The 13,946-nt window shown below is 41.4% G+C and overlaps 1 protein-coding gene across 1 annotated transcript in view; it reads right to left on the reverse strand.

Annotated features, from left to right (window-relative positions):
• Positions 1-190, reverse strand: part of LOC127003775 (uncharacterized) — an 8,828-nt gene extending 8,638 nt beyond the window's left edge. Inside the window, exon 1 of the mRNA XM_050870794.1 lies at positions 1-190. This exon is cut by the window's left edge and continues 1,465 nt beyond it. The gene's annotated coding sequence lies outside the window, so the exon portion shown is untranslated.
• Positions 191-13,946: the final 13,756 nt, after the last annotated feature.

Raw genomic sequence — 13,946 nt, forward strand, 5'->3', positions numbered from 1 at the left:
AAAAAATTTATCTTAAAAATAATTAACTCTGTCGTGATGTTTAATAAATGAACTTGAATGGTAACTAGAACAACCTGTAGAACTCCATTATTTGGCCAGTCGTTTGCTCTTTTTTCTATTTTTCATACGACATTGAAGGTGAAATACCGAAGTTGATAATATTGAAGAGGGGCACCAGGATGAGTCAGGAGGTATCGTGCCCACCCCCCCCCCCAAAAAAAAAAAAAAAAAGAAAACCACTGCTATAAAGTCACCAACCATTATATTAAGTCATAACACGAAGATTTAAGATTGACTTGCTTAACAGTCCATACAACCCGTAGCAGTCATGCTCCTCTGCACAAGGTCTCCCATTGGAGTGGCGAATGTGCGCATACCGCTGTCTACGTGCGGAGGTACCATGCATGTTACTATTCTTTCAAATACTCTCCAACGTTTTACCCGTTTCGACTTTTCTGGGATTTTTTTTTCTCTTCGTAAAACGTGTACCCAATGCTGAACTTTCCCTGTTGGCATTAAACTATATTTGCCCTTTATTTGGTCACAACAGCACGCTAACTTATTTAGGCCATCCGGCATGTCAGGTATTCATGTTTACATTTGAGATCAATAACAAATTTCAGCTTTCAAAAAGAGGTATTCATAAATGTCAGCAAAATGTCCGCTTTGTTCTTCGCCCGAATGTTTGTAAAAAATGTATGGACTTCCCGTGTATGCCGATCACCCATCAGCTGCCTTGGAGTGGGTGGCGGCGGGTGAAGGACTGTCACTGCAAGGTCTTCATGCGCTAACAGGCACACAGGATGCCTTCAGGAGCACCAAGCGTGAAGATGAGGCGTAGATTCACAAGTATTTCTGACCGGGTCTAGACGGGTCAGGTGCTAACAGCTTTCCACCGGGACTTGCCTAAAGAGCCTCAGACCTGCAGCCCATATTCTCACTCTTTTGGCTCCTATGCACGACCAAACCTAACCAACCCTAACACAACACACCCCAAAGCAAACCTCACCCCAAACCTAACCTAACACAGCACACCCCAAAGCAAACCTCACCCCAAACCTAACCTAACCAACACAACACACCCCAAAGCAAACCTCACCCCAAACCTAACCTAACCAACACAAAACTCCCCAAAGCAAACCTCACCCCAAACCTAACCTAACCAACACAAAACTCCCCAAAGCAAACCTCACCCCAAACCTAACCTAACCAACACTAACCAACCCTAACACAACACACCCCAAAGCAAACCTCACCCCAAACCTAACCTAACCAACACTAACCAACCCTAACACAAAACTCCCCAAAGCAAACCTCACCCCAAACCTAACCTAACCAGCACAAACCAACCCTAACACAACACGCCCCAAAGCTAGCCTCACCCCAAACCTAACCTAACCAACACACACCAACCCTAACACAACACACCCCAAAGCAAACCTCACCCCAAACCTAACCTAACCAACACACACCAACCCTAACACAACACACCCCAAAGCACGACTACCATTTCCAAACGCCACAAAGGAGATAAGCCGGGCTCTCTCGAGTGTTTCTCATATTCAGGTCATGATGCAGAAGTCTTGTTTAACTATCACTAGGGCATAAGACTACCCATGGAAATACTAACACAAAACTACGAAAGTCTGATCAAATGTGGGTGTGTAGGAACGTTGCCAGATTGTCTTACTCAGCCTCTTATATTTTCCGACTTCCGGTACCAAAACTGTCTCATGGACCCCAATAAGGAGATTCACTTACAATTATCGTTAAAATAGTTAATTCCTGATGTTTCTTTTTCTTTTTTCTTTTTTTTTTTTACAGCAAAGGAGACAGTTCAAGGGCGTAAAGAAAAATATTAAAAAAAGAAGCCCGCTACTTACTGCTCCTGAATAGAGGTGGTAATAGTTAGGCGTCAGAAACCGGTAAATACTATGCTCTGAGTACGATAATCTGGCAACGGTGGTGTGTAGGCCCCGAAATATTTGAGAGCATGGGCCCAAGTTGGTCGTCCATCCGCGCTTCGTATCGGCTATGTGGGTCCAGTGGAGGTCCTTCAGCCTATTTGTGCGAGTAAACATTGCAGCGAACGTGACGGCCCGAGGCGATGTACACACACTCAAAAAAGTATCGTTACAGTGGGGTCCGATGAGTTTCACACTGAGCAACCCGGTAATCTCGGCAGGGTTGGTACGAGAACGAAACCACGAAGAAAACGGAACACAAACCTCCATTAGAAACCGGAAACCAGTGACCGCGGGAGCCGAGTAACAAGGGGAAAAGAAAAGGAAAAGAAGAATAAGAGGAAATTATAAACCAAAGTAGAGACCGCGAGAGGAGGAGGAGGAGGAGGAGGAGGAGGAGGAGGAGGACGAGGAGGAGGATCAGGAGGAGTAGGAGGAAGAAGAGGAACAACAACAACAACAACAAGATCAAGAACAAGAAGAAGTGGAAAATGGGAATAAAAGTTAGAAGGAAGAAAAATAGTAAAGGAAATTGAAAGAGAAGAAAAGGGAAGGAGAAGATAAAGGGAAGGTAGAAGGAAATAAGAATGAGAAGAGAAAGAAGGGAGAATGATTTTAAGAAGGAAGAGAAAAAGGAGAGGAAAAGAAAAGTGAGGTGTTGAGGCTCTCTCAGACTCCCTTGAGCGAGCACTTTAGTACCGTGAGGGATATTTTAGTATAGAGGAGGGGGGGAGGAGTAATGGGAGAAGACATCTAACTCATAATACAACCAGGCAGCTTAGTAGTAATTATAGGGGAGTAACAGCAGGAACCTCAGAAACAAGACAGACATACTAAGGGGTGAAGCTTGTGTAGAAAATTTTGACATAATAGCGATCACTGAGACATGGATAGACACTGCCAATAAAAATTTTAGGTCGGGATTTGAAAGAACGGGTTATCAGATGTTTCAAAAAGACAGAAGGGGAAGAAGAGGAGGTGGAGTTGCGCTATATGTTAATGACTCACTCAAATGTTCCGTTAACAATTCAGTCAAAACTACCATCGATTAGAAAAACTAACTCTAGGGGTTTTGTACAGGCCACCCAACCTTAACAGGCAGGACACGACATGAGTATAATACTACAAGCTATTTGCAACCCACGGACAGAACACCAAGTGACAGTAACGTTGAACATTTGTGCGTGTGAGTAAACATTGCAAAAGACAATCTAAATATATCTGTCACCTACAGGCCTCCGGGGCAATCACCCGAAGATGTTGAAATGTACAGCGTTTTAAGGCAGTCACTTGATAACAGCGACTCACTGATATTAGGAGACTTTAACCTCCCCCATATCGACTGGGTGACACTGTCAGGCAGAGGTGGGCGCGGTACTGAAAAATCAGTAGTGCGATTGCGGTAGTACGGTACTTTTTCCGGAGTAGTGCGGTTGCGGTAGTGCGGTCCCATTTTTTTTTCTTTCCCAGTGCGGTACGCGGTGTGCGGTACTGCGGTAGCGGTAGTAACTAGTCAATATAAAAAATACTTCAGTGTCTATCCTGGCTATCCATTGACTAACTAATAACTTGTTAGATACAAAAAAAAAAATTAAAGGAGGACTGGGAGAGGGAGAGAGGGAGGTAAGGGAGGAGGAAAGGGGAGACAGGGGAGTAGAGGACGGGAAGGGGAGGAGGGGGAGGGAAGGGAATGCAACTTTCCGAGGGAGGAGGGATTAGGAAGCAAGAGTGACGATGAGGTGCGTACGTCATCCACATATTTCGTTACATTTCCCTTTGCATAATTTCGAAACAACTGATTAATGTCGTTATTGTCTATTTTTTCATCCTTTTGCAGCTTTTTAAATTTCCTCGATTTCATACAAACCAAGTAGACGGATACCAATAATTTTACCGCCATCAATATGTTTAGTCAGCAAACTCTGCTTCATCAATTGGTTCTTCCTTGCACACTTAACGATTAAATTTGATTTGTTTCTTTCATAGGTTTATTACATTTTCGTCAGTGCCATTCATTTAAATTCAAATTCTACTTTCTATCACAATTCTAATTAAGTTGTTATTTGCTTTCAATCATATATTTTCCAGTCGTAGTGTTGTTGCGAGAAAGTTTTTTTCTGAATTTTCAAACTAAATTTCTTTGCATTTTCTCTGACTGCAAAACTATTTGAATGTTTATTGCTCATTAATTTTTCACTGTCTCCTCATGCTTAATCCTGCTTCCCACCTTACCGGTCACTGGAATCTTGACTAGACCTTACAGTATTCAAAGGAGAGCTCCGTGGTGCAGTGGTTAGCACACTCGGCTCACAACCGAGAGAGCCCGGGTTCGATTCCCGGGCGGAGTGGAAAAAATTGGGCGATGGGACTAGTGGATAGGGGAAGGGTTGGTGATGAGACTGGTGGATAAAGGAAGGGTAGGTGATGGGACTGGTGGATGAGGAAGGGTTGGTGATGGGACTGGTGGATAGGGGAAGGGTAGGTGATGGGACTGGTGGATAGGGGAAGGGTAGGTGAGTCCCGTTACCAACCCTTCCACTATCCATCAGTCCCATTACTAATCCTACCCTTATCTACCAGTCCCATTAGCAACCCTTCCCTTTTCCACCAGTCCCATTACTAATCTTTCCCCTATCCACCAGTCCCATTACCAGTCCTTACCATCTCCACTAGTCCCTTTACCAATCATTCCCCTATCCACCATTCCCATTACCAACCAGTACTCTGACTTAGGTAATTATCCTCTAACAATCCATTCTGTGTGACTCGCCTTCTGTACCCGACAGTGTCGCTCAGTCAATATGAGGGAGATTAAGTCTCCTAATATCACGGAGTCGCTGTTATGAAGTGACTGCTGTAAAACGCTTTAGCCTACACTCTAACATCATCCTCGAGTGATTGCCCCGGACGCTTGTAGGGGACGGATGTATTGAGATTATATTTTTACAGTATTTACTTACACGCACAAGTGTTCAACGTTACTGTCTCTTGTTGTTCTGTTAGTGGGTTGGAAATAGCTTTTGACACAAAGGGCGACACCATCACCTTTACGGTTGACACGATGTTTGTTGAAGAGTCACTAGCCATCTATGTTGTATTCTGAACTTGCATCAATATTTGTGGTGTCAATAAATCTTTCGGTTATAGCAATTACGTCAAAAATTTCTGTTGAAACAAGACATCTCAATTCTTCAAACTTGTTTCTTAGGCTAAACCCATTGAAACCCAAGACTTGTAGATTATCTTGAGGTTTAGTAATAGAATTGGTGTTACTTGCGGTTTTACGATTTGGTGTTAGCTGTGCTGCAAACATTCATTTACACAGGCGGGGTGAGGACACGGCGAGAGCAGTTTTTTGACCGGGTGTCACGCACTACATCGCAAAGGAGCCTTCCAAATCTAGCTGCTCCGACTGGAGACAGGTGGAGTCTGTCCCTTTAGAAAAGCTCACCCTGGCTGTAGAAATTGTCCTAGGCGTTATGGAATCCAACGTCAAGCTCTCTGCAAGGAGTCTGCTAACGGTTAAGACAGAATGACTTGTAAAACTCGTTCGCCGCCGACATCCTTGGAAGAATTCCTGAAATTACAATGTTTGGGGATTTAGTCTTGTACTGCTGGATTAGCCTATAGTATACATATCCAGCAGTTCCTCAGAGCGGGTCTTGCAGAGAGAGAGAGAGAGAGAGAGAGAGAGAGAGAGAGAGAGAGAGAGAGAGAGAGAGAGAGAGAGAGAGAGAGAGAGAGAGAGAGAGAGAGAGAGAGAGAGAGAGAGAGAGAGAGAGAGAGAGAGAGAGACCCAAACGAATTTGATACTAAGCGGAAACCAATACTGCATTACGCACTTTTGTATCCGTGAAAGTCAGGCATCTCCCGGGCAGCGCCTCAGCAGCTCAATACTGTAGCCTGCGCGCGGGGTGGGTGGGTACCATCCGGCGGCGACACCACCAGCCGATGATGACCTTTGTTGAAATTGTTGTGTTGCGTGTCGTGGACCTTGCCGAAGCACCGCACTGTTGTTATTGTTGTCTTGCAGGTTGTTATTATCATTATCAATATTATTACTATCGTTCGTTATTAACGTTACTATATTATTATTATTATTATTATTATTATTATTATTATTATTATTATTATTATTATTATTATTATTATTATTATTATTATTATTATTATCATTATTATTATTATTATTATTATTATTATTATTATTATTATTATTATTATTATTATTATTATTATTATTATTATTATTATTATTATTATCATTATCATTATCATTATCATATTAACATTATTATTATTATTATTATTATTATTATTATTATTATTATTATTATTATTATTATTATTATTATTATTATTATTATCATTATCATTATCATTATCATTATCATTATTATCATTATTATCATTATTATTATTATCATTATTATCATTATTATCATTATTATCATTATTATCATTATTATTATTATTATTATTATTATTATTATTATTATTATTATTATTATTATCATTATTATTATTATTATTATTGTTATTATTTTATTATCATTGTTATTATTATTATTATTATTATTATTATTATTATTATTATTATTATTATTATTATTTTTTTTTTTTTTTTATTATTAATACTGTCATTATTATTATTTTTTATTGTTTTGTTATTACCGATCAACACAATTTTTGTGGCACAAGGTACTCCCATGGATGCTGAATCCAAATCTGGCATGTTTTTGTCTACCATATCAAGTTTTTGAGATATAAAATCTTACATTTTCACTAGAAACAACAATTTTATCCTCATATTGGAAGATTATACATACACAGATACATTTTTTTTGTGTACAAGACGATATGTTGTTCAAACTTTAATTAGTCGTAACACGAAGTTGAAAGTGAATGCACTTTGGCACGTAAGAATTAAGAACATAAGAACATAAGAACGTAAAGAGTCTGCAAGAGGTGTGAAGATAACAAAATATGTACAAAAAATATATTCATTGTGGTCATGTTAAAGCTGCATAAACTTCTTTGACGATCTCTGATGTACAGCTTCTGGAATGTCTCTAATCAAGCTTCAGCAGTAATCTTTCATCATGTTTGAGTCCCATCGGCCTTGGTAACGTTTTTTCCATTACTCTAATGTCTGATGGAAGCGGTCACCTTGCTCTTCGCTCAAATCACCCAGGTTCTCTGGAAACTCGCCCAAGTGACTATGTAAGTCATGCACCTTGATGCTCATTCTACATCCAAGTGCCCAAAGGAAATTCTGCACCATGTCAGAGAATGCATTCCAAGCTCTATCCTCTGCCGCAGTCATTGTGGATCCCTGAGGAGTGTTCTTATTTGAGCTCCATCAAATATTCCTGCTTTTTTTTCTCGTCACTGAGACTTGGAAAGGTTAAAGCAGTCTCCACTGTGATCAAGGACTTTGACGAATTGCTTTATCTCACCAAGTTATATATGCAGTGGAGGAAAGACAATGTTTTTCCTATCAACCAGAGGGTTATTAATGTTGCTCTTGTCACCAGGGGCCAAACTATTTCTTGGTGGCCATTTCTTTTTCACCCAGTGGTCTACTGTAGCCTTACTGTTCCAGTAATAGAGGAAACACGGGTATTTTGTGTAACTTCCTTGCTGGCCCAGCAAATCCACACAAATTATCCTATCCATGAACATGATACTGCAACCTCTCCAGAACAATCTTGATGTTGGCATACTCTTTAATTTTTACCGAGTGTCCTATTCAGGGTTGTTTGATTTAAATCAAGTTGATGTAAATCACTGATTTAAATCAAGATGTAAATCAAATGATTTTTTTTTTAAATATTGTTTTAAATCAAGATTTATACTATTTGACTTTCTTATTTCACTGATTTCAATCCTGATCTTACTGCAGGGCAACAATATAGAATGGAAAAATAGACAAAGAAAACACTAACTTTGATATCAATGTTTTCCCTGTCAACTTCACAAATTTTCCTGAGCTGATATAGATATATATCTTCAATCAGCCACACATGGTCTGTCTAGTGTCCTGGGGCAGAACAAGACGTTGACCGCCTTTTTTATTATCTTGCTGAGGCAGAGTGATAGTTTCAAAAGTATTTTACAACGCGAACCACTTGTTCTTCTATGTTACCAATTTCCAAATCATGAGCCCAAACATTCAGAATGTGTGCAGGGCAGCCATGGGTTAGCACCTTCAGCTCATTTGCTTGTTGTAATTGTTTTCTCATCTTGTTGACATTGGCTGTATTAGATGCTTAAGTCTGTCCTCAAATAGTAAGTTTCTCACCCCGTGGATATTTTCTTTTATGCCTCCATGGTCTAGTGGTGCGTGCCTAACTACGAATCCGCGGTCCTGAGTTCGAATCCCAACCTGGGCAGTCACCGTGGAGCTCAACCAGCTGTTCATCTTCCCTTTCGGGCTGGTGGATAAATGTGTCCCTGGGGAAACCTGGGGAAGGTACACTGTGGTAACCCGGATGTCACGCTGACCCTGTGTCCTGGGGTGATGGGCTCTTCCCACCACAGGCTCAAGGGGCAATGTTAGGGAGATGAGCACTGCGGCCACGCTTAGCTACACCGTATGCCCCCATCTTTACTCTTTTGGTTGGTCCCAGCCAATTGGTGACGCAGGCAACTGTTTTGTATTGCCGCCATCTTGCTTGGCTAATCCACCCCCCCCCTCCCAAACTTCACTTGATACTCTTTAGAGAGTTTCGCTGGAGTCCGGGTTCATAGGCAATCATAAGGACAGCATATGAGTAGTCTTGGGCCCCTCCAAACACTCAAATGAACTAAAGAAAAGCTATTAAAAGGGACAAAAATCACCAACTAAAGGAAGTGGCAGGAAAGGAAATATTTGAAACATATACTTTTTTTCTTTCAAATAATCACTTCACATACGTACACGGATCATCCACAGTCTTTTCTGATAATTTCATTTGAGGCTGCTGTAATTTTTCTTTGTGCAATTTCAGTCAGGACATGTCCAAAACATGACATGATCTGGTTAGACTGTTAAGGGCGTTTTTCGTCAATTTGGGTGAAAATTATCGAAATTTTCAAACTTCGTGTATGGCATCGTCACTCTTAAGAGACTAGACAGAGTTGTGGTGTGGTGGTGGCCAGTGGCTGGCTGGCTGCAGATGGTCAGTCTTAGGACTGGCTCAAACAGGCAGCCAGGTTACTTATGATGATGGAATATGATACAAGAATACAAGAATACAAGAAAGTTACCCATTGTTTATGTCATTGATGTAGATAATGAATAAAAGCGGACCTAAAACTGAACCTTGAGGAACCCCACTGGTAACATTACCCCATTCGGATTTTTTACCGTTAATGGTAACCCTCTGTTTCCTGTCGCTAATCCACGCCTTAATCCAATCAAATACCTTCCCTCTTATCCCATGAGCCCTGACTTTATTCAACACGCAGTCTCTGGTGAGGTACCTGATCGAAGGCCTTACTAAAATCGAGATAAACTACATCAGCTCTCATCATTGTCAGCTGCCTCGTATACTCTATTGTAAAAGGATAAAAGATTAGTGAGGCACGACTTTCCTTTAATAAACCCATGCTGTGAGTTGTGAATTAAATTAAGTCTGTCAATCTGGTCCCTAATACTATCAGCTATTATTGACTCAATCATTTTACCTATAACTGACGTCAAACTAATCGGCCTTTAGTTTTCCATAGAAGCTTTGTCACCCTTCTTAAATATTGGAATAACGTGTGCTTGCCGCGATCCGTGAAACACAGGCCTGTTCTTACCCTGTGTCTAGCGACTTCCTAAATACTTCTGTTAACTGCCCACTTATTTCAGTTTCACATTCCTTTATTACCCTGGGAAAAAGTTCATCTGGCCCTGGCGCCTTGGTGACTTTAAATCTTTCTATCCGACAAGTAAATTCAGACTGCAGCAAATTTTTCTTCACCAACGTTGTAGTGCGAGAATGGAATAAGCTCCCACCGTCAGTGGTCCAGTGTAACACGATTGACTCCTTCAAAAACAAGCTCGACCGTCACTTTCTTGAACTTAATATTAACTAAAGTAGAAAAGCAATGTTTTGGAGCTATCTGATTAGTGTAGATTCACTTAGGTTTAAGGACAGACCACCTAGTCTGGACCTTGGGGTATGTATGGTCTGATTTTCTATGTAATTCTATGTAATTCTCTCTCTCTCTCTCAGAGTGGGCGCCGGTCACTAGTGGCGTCCCTCAGGGCTCGGTTCTTGGCCCAGTGCTCTTCATTATTTACATCAACGACGTGGATGTTGGACTCAATAACCGCATTAGTAAATTTGCAGACGACACAAAGATTGGTAACTCGGTTCTCACTGACGAAGACAGGCAAAGCCTCCAAGAGGATTTGCACAAAATTTCAGCTTGGTCGGATAGATGGGAGATGCCCTTTAACGTAGACAAGTGCCAGGTCCTTCAAGTTGGAACGAGGAATAAGAAGTTTGATTACGAAATGCGCGGCGTTAAACTCAAAAGCGTTCAATGCGTCAAGGACTTGGGGGTCAAAATCGCGTCAAACCTCAAATTCTCACAGCAATGCATCGATGCAGCAAATAAAGCGAACAGAATGTTGGGCTTCATTAAAAGAAACTTTTTATTTAAGAATAAAGATGTAATACTCCCTCTCTACAACAGTTTAGTCAGACCCCACTTGGAATATGCGGTACAGGTTTGGTCTCCCCACCATGCAAAGGATATTGCTAAATTAGAAGGTGTTCAGCGTCGGGCAACGAAAATTATCCCTTCCTTGCGCAACAAATCCTACGAAGAAAGGCTTTCTACCCTTAACATGTTCTCTCTTGAGAAACGTCGCCTCCGAGGAAAACTGATCGAATGTTTTAAAATACTTAATGGTTTCACGAATGTAGACAGATCAACATTGTTTATGATCGATGACACTTTGCGCACGAGGAACAATGGCGTAAAACTCAGATGTAGACAAGTAAATTCAGACTGCACCAAATTTTTCTTCACCAACGTTGTAGTGCGAGAATGGAATAAGCTCCCATCATCAGTGGTCCAGTGTAACACGATTGACTCCTTCAAAAATAAGCTCGACCGTCACTTCCTTCAACTTAATATCAACTAGAGTAGAAATGCAACGTTTTGGAGTCTTCTGATTAATGTAAAATCACTTAGGTTTAAGGACAGACCACCAAGTCTGGACCATGGGGTCTGTGTGGTCTGATTTTCTATGTAAATCTATGTAAATTCTCTCTCTCTCTCTTCTTTTATGTTTAAATATGGCAGTTTTTATTTCATTTTTCACTTTAATGCTTTGGTTTTATATGCACATTAACTTGTTCTCTCTTGTAAAGTATACAACAACTCTCTGCCCACTTTTCTATCATGTTCTTTTCTTGGTGCTCATTTTTAAGCTATCTCTTTATAGCCTGGGCTTTCTGTTTTCAGTTTGCCTTTTCCTGTAGGGTTTGACAAAGTGCTTTTCAGCTGCCTGATTCATGATTACCTTCAAGTTATCAATGTAGATAATTTATTACTCTAAATCTATTTTGCCTCAATTTCTTTGATGTAGTTTCCACATTATTGTGGTTGAAATCTAGTAGGCTAGCAGTGATATACTTTGTGTCACATTTTTTGGAATTTGCAGCTGCTTTTGATATTTATTTTAAAGCATGCTTCTAATGGGTTTTGATCTTTGTCATAACAGCCACCACTGGTGCTGGTGCAGAAGTGAGGGTCTGAGGTGGGTGTTGTGCTTAGTGCTAGCTGCATCCTCGCCGCCACCGACTTCTGTTACAGTGGAGGCTGCAAGCCAGTGTGACCAGGACCAGCATGAGGAGACTGCCACTCCTATGAGGATCAGGGACAGAGTATGCAGTACAGTATGAAATGATTTTTTTTATTGTAATACCTACATACCATAGAAAAAAATAAGTACAGTAACTTCTTATTGTACCTATGTATTGCTTTTGTACAGCCGGTGCTCAAAAAATCGTCGCTCACTTCTAATATCGTCGCTTTAACGCTACGCATTAATTTTGGCTTGTCAACCATATGGGTTGTTACTATGGTGAAACAAATCCTCATCTGGCAGCTCTTCTCTTCCTTGCCAACATCGAATTGAAATAAACTGATCAATAACTGTCACCTCGGTCTAGTAGGAGGGTGTATGAGGTGACCCCGCGCTCCCCTTCCCCGCCTTTGATTACTTGCTTGCAACTAGACTGATGTCACTTTCTTTTTGAGCTGCGCAATGGGTCCAACCAAGCTGGACATCACGGAGAAATGCATGGTTGTGGCTTACATTGGTGAAGGACTGAGCAACCGTGAAATAGGACGAAAATTAGGAAGATCAGAGACAGCTGTTCGTCGCATCAAAAAAGCTGCCGCCGCGCCCCAGACAAACACCCCTCCAGAGAGGAAGACGGGATCAGGGAGGAAGAGGAAGATACACCTAGGAACTGAAAAGGTGATGAAGACCCTTTCCTCACAGCCAAGGAATTGAGGGAGATGCACGCCGATGTGTTGGGAGAGGTGTCAGTGCGAACAATTCAGCGTCGACTGCAGAAAGACCTCAACTTGCCGTGTCGTCACGCTGCGCACAGACTTCTTACCAACAAAATGAGGAAGCAGAGGCTAGATTTTAATAACAAATATGAACACTGGACATCAGACGACTGTCGCAGGGTGGTGTTTAGTGATGAAATCAGGAACGATCAGAAGAACCAACACCACTTTGCTGCTGGCATCTCAAGCCATAATGGTAGGGAAAGTTTGAGTGTGAAAAGATGTGAGACTGAGAGTAAGTCCATTGGACCAAGCCTTGCACACACAAGTGAAGGAAAGTATGAGGGTGACCTCAAAGTATACACCCACACACTCTGTTGAAAGACTTCATGAATGCCAGGAGTGTGCCAAAAAAGTTCAGTTTTAAGAGTATGCTCAACAGTCAAACCCTTACGCACACTGGTGAAAGACCTCATGAATGCCATGAGTGTGGCAAAAAGTTCACTCAGAAGTATTGGCAGTAAGTAAGAAGACAGTAACTTTTATTTCGCAGCAGGCCTTTGTTTGCAGCATTGTGTACAATCACTGTAATGAGATTGATCTACAGGATAGCTACCAAAACGAAGTTGCATAATAATGGGGCTCAGCCATCCTCAAAAGACAAGGGGTTGGAGTTCAACTCTTCTGCTGTCAGTGTCTTCACCTCTAACACCACTTTTGAGTCTTGAAAAAGTCACTTTAGCTCTCCCAATTACACTCACACTGAGAACTTTATTAGGAGCAAGAGGAGGCTTATGAGGAGTCGAGGTCACTGGTCATGGATACTTGGGCATGGAATCAGATGAGGAAAGTCCAAAAATCTCTCCTCCTGCCATTGTTAATCATGGAGACATTGAGAATGGCATGGAGGAGTTGTGTGGCAGTCTAGGAGTCATGCTGACCCAAAAATCCCCATGCAAACTTCTAAATTACATCGGAAAAAGGCAGACCGGAAAATTCATCACCTGCCCTTTAGAAGTTAAGATAAGTGATTTAGACATGCTGTTGCTGGAGGCAGTGCCAAACACCAAAACTGTTGGAAAACAAAGACTCCCTGGCCAGGCAGTGCCAATGAAAATATGTATTTATTTAGGCTGCATAAACAGAGGCTAGATTTTAATAACAAATATGAACACTGGACATCAGACGTCTGTCGCAGGGTGGTGTTCAGTGATGAAATCAGGAACGATCAGAAGAACCAACACCAATTTGCTGCTGGCATCTCAAGCCATAATGGTAGGGAAAGTTTGAGTGTGAAAAGATGTGAGACTGAGAGTAAGTCCATTGGACCAAGCCTTGCACACACACTGTTGATCTACACAGGTGGTCCACCCCGCCGCCTCCTCCCTCCACCCTTCCCTCATACGCTCTCTTCACAAATTCATTCTCCATTCTCATCACGTGTCCAAACCATCCCAGCACACAATGCTTCAC

Source organism: Eriocheir sinensis, chromosome 26, assembly GCF_024679095.1.
Source record: "Eriocheir sinensis breed Jianghai 21 chromosome 26, ASM2467909v1, whole genome shotgun sequence".
In the NCBI taxonomy this organism is placed as follows: Eukaryota; Metazoa; Arthropoda; class Malacostraca; order Decapoda; family Varunidae; genus Eriocheir; species Eriocheir sinensis.